The following is a 14,206-nucleotide window of genomic DNA, read 5'->3' on the forward strand; positions in this document are numbered from 1 at the left end:
TCAATTCAAGGAAAGTTAAGAGTCAAGTCAAGAGAAATCAAACGTCAAGTTAAGAGAAGCTCATAAAGTTTTCCAAAAGTCATTTGCAAACCTTTTAACTTTGTTCTAAGACTTAAGTTTTCAAGTTAAGCAAAAAGTAAAGAGTTGAGTTCATTTCTCAATAAGCTATAAGGGAACTAAGTATTCCCAAAGAGTTTATCAATGTTTTTTTTTTACATTTGAGCAAGAAAAAGGAACTCCAATTCCAATAGAGCTTTTAAGCTAAGTTTTGAGTAATTATCTCAAACCAAAGAAAGAAGTTTGTTTTAGAAACATATGAGCAAAGTATATTTTGGGAGTAGTATTGAGTACCGATATGGGGATGCGATTTCATATTTACTCGAGTCTCCATGAACCATGTAGCCATCATGGGTTGTAAAGGATCATGCTTTTTAGATGACTCCTTAAGATGCTTTTAGCAAAGACTAGTGGATACAATTAGTGAATTAGGTTCTATACCCCTGGCAAGGTATAGGACGGTCCTTGGCAGCGTGAGGTAAAATGTTGTAGCATCACTTAGGCTCATAGTGCTGGTTGTCGGTTAGAGAATCTCCCTATAAACTATATTACTTTGTTGTATGAGTAAAGTTGAGTTTGTTATTGCATTTTCTTTAACAAACTAAGTTTCTTTTTATTGTTTTATAAAGCTTTTCATATATTGCATGTGTTTCATTGCTTTATTATGAGTTGATTTATTCCCGAGTTGAGAAGAGCCAAGGTAAGTGTTTCTTTTAGAATCTTTTCAAGCCTATGTTATGTTTAGCTTTCCAACTCGCATACTCGTACATTAAATGTACTGATGCCAGTTTGCATGTATCTTATTATGATGCAGACGCAGGTAATCAAGATCAGCATCCAACGCCTCGTTGATCCCGTTGAGCACTCCAGAGTAATTTGGTGAGCCTCCTTGCATTCTGGAGGACTCATTTTTTTTGCTTTCAGTTTTATTATCAGTTTATTAGGATGTTGTGGGGTTTTTCCCAACATCCATCTCAGTTATTTTAGAGGCTTCATAGATAGTCAGATAGTTAGTTATGAGTCTTTTAGCTTTGTATTTCAGATGTTTTGCTATGAGACTTGAGTATCCATTTTGGCTAGTTTGAATGCTTTGTTGAAAGACATTCTAAAATTTGTCATAAGTTCTTTATTTGAAGTTATCTCTGAATTTTAAGTCTTCCGCTGAGTAAGTAAGCCAGGCCAAGGGTTTTCTTGGGACTAACAATGGTTCTCGAGTGCCAGTCCCGCCTAGGGTGTAGGCTCGGGAGTGATAAACTTGGTATCAGAGCCCAGAGTTCAAGAGTCTTAGAGAGTCTATAAAGTCGTGTCTGTAGAGTTCTGGTTATCGATGTGAAGCGTGTCACATCTATAATTAGGAGGCTGCAATACTTAGGAAAATTTCTCACTTCTTTCACACTCATTTCGTGCGTTAGAGTTTGATCTCTAAAATGTTTCCTTCTAAGTCATGCTTGCACGTGGTTTTAGATAATCATGCCTCCATAAAGANTTATCGATGTGAAGCGTGTCACATCTATAATTAGGAGGCTGCAATACTTAGGAAAATTTCTCACTTCTTTCACACTTATTTCGTGCGTTAGAGTTTGATCTCTAAAATGTTTCCTTCTAATTCATGCTTGCACGTGGTTTTAGATAATCATGCCTCCATGAAGAGCTATCAGAGGTCGCCCTGCTAGGCGTAATATTGAGGAGCAAGAGTTACCAAATGCACCTGAAGTGCAACCTCAAGGGGAAGTTACTATGTTGAGTTCAGGGAAGCAATTAGGATGTTGAGCCAAACTGTGACTAATCAGGTTGGGCAACAAAGAGGAGCTCGACAAGAAGGGGCAGACACTTCAAGGATTCGTGAGTTCTTGAGGATAAATCCTCCAAGCTTCACTGGTTCGAGCACTACAGATGATTTAGAGAACTTTATTGAGGAGCTGAAAAATGTATTTGATGTTATACATGTGGCCGATACTAAGAGAGTTGAACTAGCTGCATACCAACTGAAGAATGTTGGTAGAACTTGGTTTGACTAATGGAAGGAGGGTAGAGCTGAGGATGCACCACCTGTGAGTTGGGCATGTTTCGAAGAGGCTTTCTTGGGGCGTTTTTTTCCCCGAGGACTGAAAGAGGCTAAGGTACGAGAATTCCTAACACTGAAGCATGATTCTTTGAGTGTTCATGAGTATGGGCTGAAGTTGACCCAACTGTCCCACTATGCTCTAGAAATGGTTACGAATATGAGGAGTAAGATGAGCTTGTTCGTGGCTGGGTTGTCTCATCTGTCGATTAAGGAAGGTAGGGCTGCAATGATAATAGGTGACATGGATATTTCGCGGTTGTTGGTTTATGTGCAGCAGGCTGAGGAATAGAAGCTGAGGGATAGAAAGGAATTCAGAAATAAGAAAGCTAAGATCGGGATTGAGTCCGGAAAGCAGAAGGGTAACGTGAATCATTCGTCCTTTCAGCAAAAGAAAAAGGGACCTGCTCCATCATCTGCTAGTGCACCTGCACCTAGAAGCAAATGTGAGTATAATGGCCAGAATTCGCAGAACTTTAGAGCTGGACCTGCACAGTCTCAGGGTAGTGTGGCACAAGGAGGTAACTGGGCTCCTACATGTGCTAGGTGTGGTAGAACCCACCAAGGTAAGTGTCATAATGGACATACATGTTGTTTCAAGTGTGGACAAGAGGGTCACTTCATGAAAGAGTGCCCAAAGAACAGGCAAGGTAGTGGAAATCAGGGCAATAGGGCCCAATCTTCATCAGTTGCTCCACCAGACAGGGTGGCACCTAAAGGAGCTACTTCCGGTACCGACAGAGGAGCAAACTGTCTTTATGCAATTACTAATCGTCAAGATCAAGAAAACTCTCCAGATGTTGTCACTGGTATAATCAAAGTCTTTGCTTTTGATGGTTATGCTTTGCTAGACCCAGGAGCAAGTTTATCTTATGTAACCCTGTATGTTGCAAATAAGTTTGATGTTCTTCCTGAAAAACTTTGTGAACCCTTTTGTGTTTCTACACCTGTTAGGGAGTCTATTCTAGTTGAGCGAGTTTATCGTGATTGTCCTGTCTCCGTCAATCACAAATACACCATGGATGATTTAATTGAGTTAGACATGGTATATTTCGACGTCATCCTAGGTTTGAACTGGCTTCATACCTGTTATGCGTCAATAGATTGTAAAACTCGAGTTATCAAGTTTCAGTTTCCAAATGAGCCAGTCTTAGAGTGGAAAAGTAGTTCAGCAGTGCCTAAGAGTCATTTCATTTCATACCTTAAGGCAAGGAAGTTAGTTTCCAAGGGTTGTGGCTATGACTTAGTCCGAGTTAATGACTCAAGTGTTGAGATACCTCTTATGCAGTTAGTTTCAGTAGTAAAAGAGTTCCCAGAAGTCTTTCTAAATGATCTACCCAGAGTCCCTCCTGAGAGAGAAATAGAATTTGGCATAGATATTTGATACGCTCAAATTACACCTCTCTAAAGAAGCATAAGTGATCGTTATCAAGTACAGAACCCAACTTGTAGGTTGGGGTCGATCCCATGAGGAAAATGGTCTAGACTTAACTTTAACCAACAATTATATTCGTTTAGTCAAATTACTTCCAAAAACAAGTAATTAAAAGGGGGGATTTGTGAGACAAATTGTAAAAATTCAGTAAGTAATCAGTAAACAAAAGTCAATTTTGGTTGTTATCAAGATGTGAAAATTAACTAGGGTATACGTGTTCCCTACAAGATCATAACGCAGTAATCCTAGTAATAGCAATCCTTTCCTAGTGTACTACATGCAAAGTGATAAGCTAGGCATCTCTAAATCCTTGGTCAGACATCTTGAGAATTTCACCCCGCACCTTGGTCCGGCTATGTGTGTATAATTTACTAACCCTTGCCTTTACCTCATATTAGACATTACATTGATGTTTGGCTTAGTTATTACTTCGCACCAATTGACACTAGACTATTAGATAACATCACACTAAATCTATGTTGATAATTCTTTTCTTGTTGATTACCTCTTTGGTCCGGCAAGTAGCAACAAGGCGAGTTCTAATGTTGCGCATCGTTAAAAAGACTTCTAAACGAAAGAATTATCAATGCAAGCAAAACACTATTCAAGAATTGCTTTATTACTATTCATACTTTGTAAATCGCTCATGGTTCCTACAACCCTAGTTGTGGAGTTTAGTTACCCATAATCATATGAACGCAATTCATTGTTTTAGATGAAAGAATTATGAACTTACGTAAGAAGAATAATAAACCCAGAAATTCAACTTGAATTGCAACGCCAAAATCTTCAAAATGAACTTGGGAAATTAAGAATTGCTAAAGTTGGAAGTTAATCTCCCAAGTCAAGAACTAGAATAAAAGTAATAAAGTCTAATCCCAAAAACGAGGTTTACATGCCCTATTTATAAAAAAGAAGTCCTAAATTGAAAGGGAAACAAAATAAGGAAAGTTTGTTCAGGCACGCATCTTCATTCCAAGAGACTGACTCACAGACTGTCAATGGATCTATGGTTCGTGAGTCCCTTCCGTCATCCAGGACTTAAAAAATATTTCAGCTACCAAAAAAAAGCTTCTCTGAAGCAAACGACAGAACTTTATTACGGACCGTAGATCGATCTACTATCCGTCGATCCCTCTCCGTAGCTCCACACTTAGAATCTTTAAAAATAGGTACTAGAACCCTCATAGTATCATTCTACGGATCAACAGGACGGTCCGTAGACCGTCAATGGTCATCGTGGTTCCACACTTGGTCAGATTCCCCTGATTTGCCTTCCATGCCTTGCCTGCTGATCTACGATCACCATCTATGGAGCGTCAATGGACCTACAATCGACAGATTACCTCCGTAGATGCCCATTTCTGCATTTCTTTTAGTTGTCTCTTTATTTTTGCGCCTAAACATCTTTCCTGCAAAAGATGATAAAAACACATAAAAACCAATACAAAAAGCCCTAGACACACACAACTCTTAAGTGAAATGTATTAAAAATATCGTAAACTCACGGTATATCAATATTCTTCCAGATACTCATCCTATCTCTATTCCGCTACTTAGAATGGCACCAACAGAGTTAAAAGAGCTTAAAGAACAGTTAAATGATCTCTTAGGTAAGGGTTTCATTCGAGCAAGTGTCTCACCTTGAGGTGCTCCGATCTTATTTGTGAGAAAGAAAGATGGTTCCCTTAGGATGTGTATTGATTACCGCCAGTTGAAAAAGGTTACCATCAAGAATAAGTATCCACTTCCTAGAATTAATGATCTTTTTGATCAGCTTCAGGGTGCACCTATATTTTGAAAATAGACCTCAGATTTGGCTACCATCATTTAAGAGTAAGGGAATGTGATCTTCCAAAGACAGGTTTCAGAACCCGTTATGGTCATTATGAGTTTTTGGTCATGTCCTTTTATTTGACCAATGCCCCTGCAACATTCATGGACCTTATGAAAAGAGTATTCAAACCTTATTTAGATATGTTTGTTATCGTCTTCATTTATGACATACTAATTTATTCAAGGAATGAAGAAGATAATGCTAGTTATCTCGGAATAGTTCTTTAAACTTTGAAAGATAGAGAGTTGTATGCCAAGTTCTCTAAGTGTNATCGTAAACTCACGGTATATCAATATTCTTCCAGATACTCATCCTATCTCTATTCCGCTACTTAGAATGGCACCAACAGAGTTAAAAGAGCTTAAAGAACAGTTAAGTGATCTCTTAGGTAAGGGTTTCATTCGAGCAAGTGTCTCACCTTGAGGTGCTCCGATCTTATTTGTGAGAAAGAAAGATGGTTTCCTTAGGATGTGTATTGATTACCGCCAGTTGAAAAAGGTTACCATCAAGAATAAGTATCCACTTCCTAGAATTAATGATCTTTTTGATCAGCTTCAGGGTGCACCTATATTTTGAAAATAGACCTCAGATCTGGCTACCATCATTTAAGAGTAAGGGAATGTGATCTTCCAAAGACAGCTTTCAGAACCCGTTATGGTCATTATGAGTTTTTGGTCATGTCCTTTTATTTGACCAATGCCCCTGCAACATTCATGGACCTTATGAAAAGAGTATTCAAACCTTATTTAGATATGTTTGTTATCGTCTTCATTGATGACATACTAATTTATTCAAGGAATGAAGAAGATAATGCTAGTTATCTCGAAATAGTTCTTTAAACTTTGAAAGATAGAGAGTTGTATGCCAAGTTCTCTAAGTGTGAGTTTTGGCTTGAGTCTGTGGCCTTCTTAGGCCATATTGTGTCTGGAGATGGAATTAAAGTTGATACTCAGAAAATTGAGGCAATGCAAAATTGGCCCAGACCCATAGCTCCAACTGATATTAGGAGTTTCTTGGGTTTGGCTTGCTATTATAGAAGGTTTGTAGAGGGGTTCTCATCCATTTCGTCTCCTTTGACCAAATTGAATCAGAAGACAATTAAGTTTCAATGGTCTGAAGCTTGTGAGAAAAGCTTTCTGGAATTGAAAAAGAGGTTGACTACTGCCATAGTTTTGACCTTACCAGAAGGTACTCAAGGTTTTGTGGTGTATTGTGATGCATCTAGAGTTGGTTTGGGTTGTGTATTAATGCAGAATGACAATGTTATAGCTTATTGCTCCAGACCGTTGAAAGTTCATGAGAAGATAAGAGTTGGCTGCTGTGGTTTTTCCTTTGAAGATATGGCGCCATTATTTGTATGGTGTTCATGTTGATATATTCGCTAATCACAAGAGCCTTCAATATGTGTTAACTCAGAAAGAGCTTAATCTCAGACAAAAGAGGTGGTTAGAATTACTTAAGGATTATGACATGAGTATTATTTACCACCCATGTAAGGCTAATTTTGTTGCTGATGCTTTAAGCAGGTTGTCTATGGGTAGTACCGCCCATGTTGAGGAAGAAAAGAGAGAATTAGCGAAAGATGTGCATAGACTTGCACTCCTGGGAGTCAGACTTATGGATTCCACAGAAGGAGAAATAGTGGTGATGAATGGGGCTGAATCATCATTAGTGTCAGAAGTAAAAGGCAAGCAAGACCAAGACCCTATTTTTCTTGAATTGAAGGTAAATGTTCATAAGCAAAAAGTATTAGCTTTTGAACATGGGAGAGATGGTGTACTGAGATATCAAGGTAGATTCTGTGTACCAATGGTGGATGGACTCTGAGAGAGGATCATGGAAGAGGCTCATAGCTCCAAATATTCCATTCATCCAGGTTCCACAAAGATGTATCGTGACTTGAGAGAGGTTTATTGGTGGAATAGTATGAAGAAGGGCATTGCTGAATTTGTTGCTAAGTGTCCAAATTGCCAACGAGTTCAAGTAGAGCACCAAAGGCCCGGTGGTTTAGCTCAGAATATAGAACTTTCGGAATGGAAGTGGGAGATGATTAATATGGATTTCATCACAGTTCTACCAAGATCTCACAAACAGCATTATTCCATTTGGGTGATTATCGATAGAATGACAATATCAGCCCACTCTTTGCCGATAAAGACTACCCATTCGGCAAAATATTATACTAAGTTGTATATTCAAGAAGTAGTTATACTTCATAGAGTTTCGGTTTCCATTATTTCAGACAGAGGTGTGCAATTTACTGCACAATTTTGGAAGTCATTCCAAAAAGGCTTGGGTTCAAAGGTGAACTTAAGTACTGTCTTTCGTCCTCAGACAGATGGGCAACCAGAGCGTACAATTCAGACCTTAGAAGATATGTTGAGGGCTTTTGTGATTGATTTCAAAGGGAATTAAGATTATCACCTACCTCTCATCGAGTTTGCTTACAACAATAGTTACCACTCTAGCATCCAAATGGCTCCTTATGAAGCTCTTTATGGGAGAAGGTGCAGATCTCCTATTGGATGGTTTGAAGTAGGTGAAGTAGGGTTGATAGGACCAGATTTAGTTTATCAAGCTATGAAGAAAGTGAAAGTGATTAAAGAGAGGCTGAAAACGACGTAGAGTCGTCAAAAATCCTACACTGATGTTAAGAGAACGAAGTTAGTGTTTGAAATAGATGATTGGGTAATCTTGAAAGTTTCACCTATGAAGGGTGTTATGAGATTTGGCAAGAAGGGGAAACTTAGTCCTCGGTATGCTGGTCCTTACAGAATTGCCAAGAGAATTGGCAAGGTAGCTTATGAATTGGAGCAACCACAAGAGTTAGCGGCGGTTCATCCGGTATTTCTTGTCTCCATGTTGAAGAAGTGCATGGGTGATCCTTCATTGATCATACAAACTGAAAATATTGGGATCAATGATAGCTTATCTTATGAGGAGATTCCTCTTCAGATTCTAGATCGCCTAGTTTGCAAGTTGAGAACGAAAGAGGTAGGATCAGTTAAAGTCCTTTTGAGTAACCAATTTGTTGAGGAAGCAACTTGGGAAGCCGAGGAGGATATGAAGAAGAGATATCCACATCTCTTTGAATCCGGAGAACGTACAAACCAAGGTACTAATTCTCTTGTTAGTACTCTTTAAATTATGAGTGAGCATGTTGCTTGTTTGCATTTGCATGTTGGGTGTTTGAACTTGATGTTACCACCCTTAGCCTAGTAAGAGTATTCTCATTCGAGGACGAATGTTCCCAAGGGGGAGATATTGTAATATCTCACAATTTGAAATAGCTAAGAAGAAGCTTAGAACTGGAAATAGTCATTTTTGGGAATAAAGAAAAATCTGGAAAATTGTTTAAGTTAGGAAAAGTGGGTTTTTGGTCAACTTCAAATGACCATAACTCCCAGCTCAGGATGAGTTAGGCGTACTTATAGATATGGTTGGAAAGCTCTTCGAACGATCTTTCCAAAGCTGCCAAGTTTGCGCGATTCTGAGTTTGTATGATTAAGCTATGCCCTTTGGAAGTTGGGCTGTTGCAATAAGGAAAGTCAAGTATCAGATTTCTTCAAGGGTAGCTTGGTCTTTTCCTTACCCATATTAATTAATTCATTTTTGGTAATATTTTTAGCATCTAAACTGATAGCATTCAGTTTACACTTTTGAAAAATAGAGTTATGGTTTTTGGAGAAAGAATGCAAGAGAAAAGAGAAGAGGAAAAAGCAAGATTTGTCGTCTTCGTAAGGAATTGATTGCAAATTTCTTCAAGGATTTGATCCTACAAGGTATGTGAGTCTCTCATAGCGTTGGGATCATCCACCCACACGCCAAACATGTTATTTCAGCGTGAATTCGTCCTAAAAGAGTTTGAAAGTTGATGTTTTGATGTGTATTCTTGAAATTGATATTGTTCTTGAGTTGGGCTAAAATTGAGAGCTTTCTAAGATCATCACGTCCAGTTATTTAGTAAGTTGAGTTAGGTTACTAGGTACATTTACTGGGTATATGTATCTAAAAAGAATTTGGGAAAAAGAACCGAATTTGGGTGAGTTGGGGCTGGTAAACGAAGAAGAAATTTTATCGAACGAATTTGGGTAGTGGTGGCGCGTCGCGGAGCTGGTCCCCAGAACTGGGAAAAATTTCTTCTCGTCGCGTCGCTATCACAGAGCGTTGTACCTCAAAAGTCATTTTCGAAACTAAATTTTAAATCTCTCTCCGCATCGCGGACCCACCCTCAAATATTGATATTTTGGTATTTTCTCATGTTTAGCTATCTAAATTCATTTCTAAACATCATGAGATCTTTCCTGTCATAAATCACGATCCTTGAATCCCTAAATTCAATTCAAGTATAGTTAAGAGACAAGTCAAGAGAAATCAAAAGTCAAGTTAAGAGAAGCTCATAAAGTTTTCCAAAAGTCTTTTTGCAAACGTTTTAACTTTGTTCTAAGACATAAGTTTTCAAGTTAAGCAAAGAGTAAAGAGTTGAGTTCATTTCTCAATAAGCTATAATGAAACTAAGTATTCCCAAAGAGTTTATAAATATATATTTATTTTTTTACATTTGAGAAATAAAAGGGAACACCGATTCCAAGAAAGCTATGAAGCTAAGTTTTGAGTAATTATCTCAAACCAAAGAAAGAAGTTTATTTTAAAAACGTATGAGTTAAGTATATTTTGGGAGTAGTATTGAGCACCGATATGGGGTTGCGAGTTCATATTTACTCAAGTCTCCATAAACCATGTAGCCATCATGGGTAGTAAAGGATCATACTTTTTAGATGACTTCTTAAGATGCTTTTAGCATAGACTAGTGGATCCACTTAGTGAGTTAGGTTCTATACCCCCGGCAAGGTATAAGACGGTCCTTGGCAGCGTGAGGTAAAATGTTGTACCATTACTTAGGCTCATAGTGGTGGTTGTCGGTTAGAGAATCTCCCACATAAACTATATTACTTTGTTATGTGAGTAAAATTGATTTTGTTATTGCATTTTCTTTAACAAACTAAGTTGCTTTTTACTATTTTATAAAGATTTTCATATATTGCATGTGTTTCATTGCTTTATTATGAGTTGAGTTATTCATGAGTTAAGAAGAGCCAAGGTAAGTGCTTTCCAACTAGCATACTCGTACATTCAATGTACTGATGCCAGTTGGCCTGCATTATGTTATGATGCAGATGCAGGTAATCAGGATCAGCATCCAACGCCTCGTTGATCCAGTTGAGCACTCCAGAGTTAGTTGGTGAGCCTCCTTGCATTCCGGAGGACTCCTTTTTATTGCTTTCAGTTTTATTATCAGTTCATTAGGATGTTGTGGGGTTTGTCCCAATATCCATTCCAGTTGTTTTAGATGCTTCATAGATAGTCAGACAGTTAGTTATGAGTCTTTCAGCTTTGTATTTAAGATGTTTTGCTATGATACTTGAGTAGCCATTTTGGCTAGTTTGAATGAATTTTTAAAGACATTCTAAGATTTGTCATAAGTTCTTTATTTGAAGTTATCTCTGAAGTTTAAGTCTTCCGCTTAGTAAGTAAGCCATGCCAATGGTTTGCTTGGGACCAGCAATGGTTCTCGAGTGCCAGTCCCGCCTAAGGTGTAGGCTCGAGGTGTGACAGATGTGAGGCCGCCAAAATACATATCTTTAATCATTATTTGCCTCACATTTATTATTTATATTTGTCCTTTTTTAGCATAAATTTTATGGATTGTGCTAAATAATATATTTTATTTGTTGGATTAAATTGGTGGAAAAATGAAGAAGCTTGAAGCTAAAACAAATTAAAAATGGAAGGTTGAAGAAGGAAATCAAGTAGACAGGTTTATGGATTAAAGTAAATAAAATATTATATCTATATATAAGGTGCATATTGTTGCAAGTTGGGAATTGCAAAAGAATTTAAGTTGAAGAAATAAGCTGCCACGTGGCAATTTCTAAAGGCACTGGCCATTTGATACATGACATGGCAAATTCTATAATTTGAGGCGGTTTCAACTTTCACATGGATAGCTCACGCAGCGGAAAAAAAAGAAATCCAATTCCTTTTGGTTTTGGATTCCTAACTTAATTCAGACTCAATTATTTTATTTAGGATTTTCTAAAAATAGTGCATAGAAATAATTATTTTAGGAGGAATTATAAGAGGGTACTTTTCAGGGTTCTTTTCTTCTTCTTATTTGGGGTTAGACTTTATTATTTAAGTTCTAGTTTTTGACTTTGGATATTAACTTGCATTTTATCAATTCTTGATTTCCTAAGTTCGTTTTGAAGATTTTGAGTTTGAAATTCAAGTTGAGATTCTGGGTTTATTGTTCTCATTACGTAAGTTCATGATTTCTTCATCTAAAAATATGAATTATGTATTGGCTATTATGGGTAACTAAATCCACAACTAGGGTTGTGGGAACCATTTGCGATTAACAAAGTATGTATAGTAAATACGTAATTCTAGAATAGTGTTATTGCATGCATTGATAATTCTTTCGTTTAGACGTCTTTTTAACGAGTACACGCGTTAGAACTCGCCTTGTTGCTACTTACCGGACCAAGAAGGTAGTTAATAAGAAAATAATTATCAACATAGATTTAGTGTGATACTATCTAATAGTCTAATGTCGATTGGTGCAAGGGTGAAAACTAAGTCATACATTGATGTGATGTCTAATATGAGGTAACGGTAAGAGTTAGTAAATTATACACACGTAGCCAGACCAACGTGCGGGGTGAAATTCTCTAGTTGCCAGACAAAGAAATTAGAGATACCTTACTTATCACTTTGCATGTAATACACTAGGAAATAATTACTATTACTAGGGTTACCGCGTTATAAGCTTATGGGGAACACGTACACCCTAGTTTCTCTCTCATCTTGATAACAACAAAAGTTTGAATCTTGCTTACTAATTGTTGACATAACTTTCAGAATTTGTTTCACAAACCCGCCCCCCTTTAATTATTTATCACGAAAGTACGTTGACTAAATGAATATAATCATAAGCTGAACTTAAGTCTAGACCATATTCCTCGTGGGATCGACCCCAACCTCCAAGTTGGGTTCTTTAATTGATAACGATTGTTTATACTTCTTTAGGGAGGTGTAATTTGAGCGTATCAACTCTCAAAGTTGAAAAGTGCATAATAAAACATTTTTGGGATATATTTCCGACTTATGTCGCGTCTGTCCCGCTATGACAGCCCACATCCAGCCACAACGGCCCTACCCTGGCGGCGCTAATCCCGCTTTGGCGGCTTGCGTGGAGACAAAACATCGAAATTAGAGTTTGAAACTCCTATTTCACAACACACCTTCAACCCATGACATTCAAAACAACTCGTTCACGCTAAGATCAGTTTCGGGAGTTCTACTTGCCCGAATTTGATTCCATAAAGTCGTATGGTTTTATTAACGTCTTAGCTATCTACTCATGTGATCAAATTAATTATTAAATCTCGCATTAATTACCATATCTCCCTAGACCTCATTGACTCTGATTTCGTCCAAAACTGGACTAGGCTATGAATTCTCAAGTTATTACAATAAAAGTTTTCCTGCCCAAAATTTTTCCCGTTGCTTTTCCATAAAGACGGAATCAGTCCGTTACACTACTATTTGGCTAAAAAATAATAAAATAATAAAATTATAACAGGACACTTAATATTATTTAAACTAATCATATATTTTATTATATGAGAGTCTCTTTCTTTTTTATTTGTTGGTAAAAACAAATATTATATTAATAAGACTTAATATGCATCATTACATGAATTTTGGTGGAACCATCGTTTAGTATTTGGGTAGAGGGGTTAGTACAATACATATTACAAAAGACACGAGTTGTAGATGACCTAGTTAGCCTGTAAAAAAGATTTCCCTCCTTGTTTGCTCCTAACTTCTTCGACACTAACAAAAGTGGAACTGCCCAATGCACAAGAGAAATGATTGTTGATAGATTAGACCCACTTCTTAGCTAGTATGCCACTTCTTTCTCCTCTGGATATCTACGTTGGCGGGGGGGGGGGGGGGGATTCCTTAGCAGGAAAAGTAGTGCTCTGCAATCATTTAAGATGTTAGATACATCAGGACTATCATTTTGTAAATAATGTGTAATTTTCTTACAATCTATATCAATTTGAAATGGCATTAACTTGTTGTCTAGTGCAAGTTTAGCCCATGTAATAGGCCACATAGTTTGTTTGGATCGTTGTAGGTTTGAAGATATTTCCTATGAATCCATCTATCCAATTCCTTTATGTATCCCGAATGACTCCTTGTATGCCTCATTTTCTTGATTCTATATTGAATGATCCGTCTGTGTTTAGTTCTAATCCTATTGATGGTGGTTTTCATTTAACAAAATTTTCCTTATATGTATTTTGCCACACATTAATATTTGTATAAAATTGTTTTCTAGATGAAAGTCCATTCTACTTGTCAAATACTTTTTTCAGATCAAATTTGATGATCATAGTTGCATGTTTCCCGTTCATTTTTTGGAAGTGAGTAGTTATTTATTGAACGATTATAACGTTGTTGGGATTTGATGGACACTAGGTCGTACAACCAGGAACCCTCTTGGATTTGGAGGGCAACAATTTTATTTCTTCTACTTTGACTGAGAGTTGCTATATGGAAGAACTTAGTGGTTGAGTCACTCTCATTTAGCCTGTTAACTCTAAATTTTAGTTTCAAGAAATCTTCCTTTAAACTAAGTATAAGGTTGTATTCTACAATTAGGTCAACCTCCAGTTTTGATAGGAAGGAGTTGGAGCTATAATTTGATGATTTTGGTTAGCCTCAATTCGTTGGAGGAGTCATT

The sequence above is a fragment of the Solanum stenotomum genome, chromosome 2, assembly GCF_019186545.1.
Source record: "Solanum stenotomum isolate F172 chromosome 2, ASM1918654v1, whole genome shotgun sequence".
In the NCBI taxonomy this organism is placed as follows: Eukaryota; Viridiplantae; Streptophyta; class Magnoliopsida; order Solanales; family Solanaceae; genus Solanum; species Solanum stenotomum.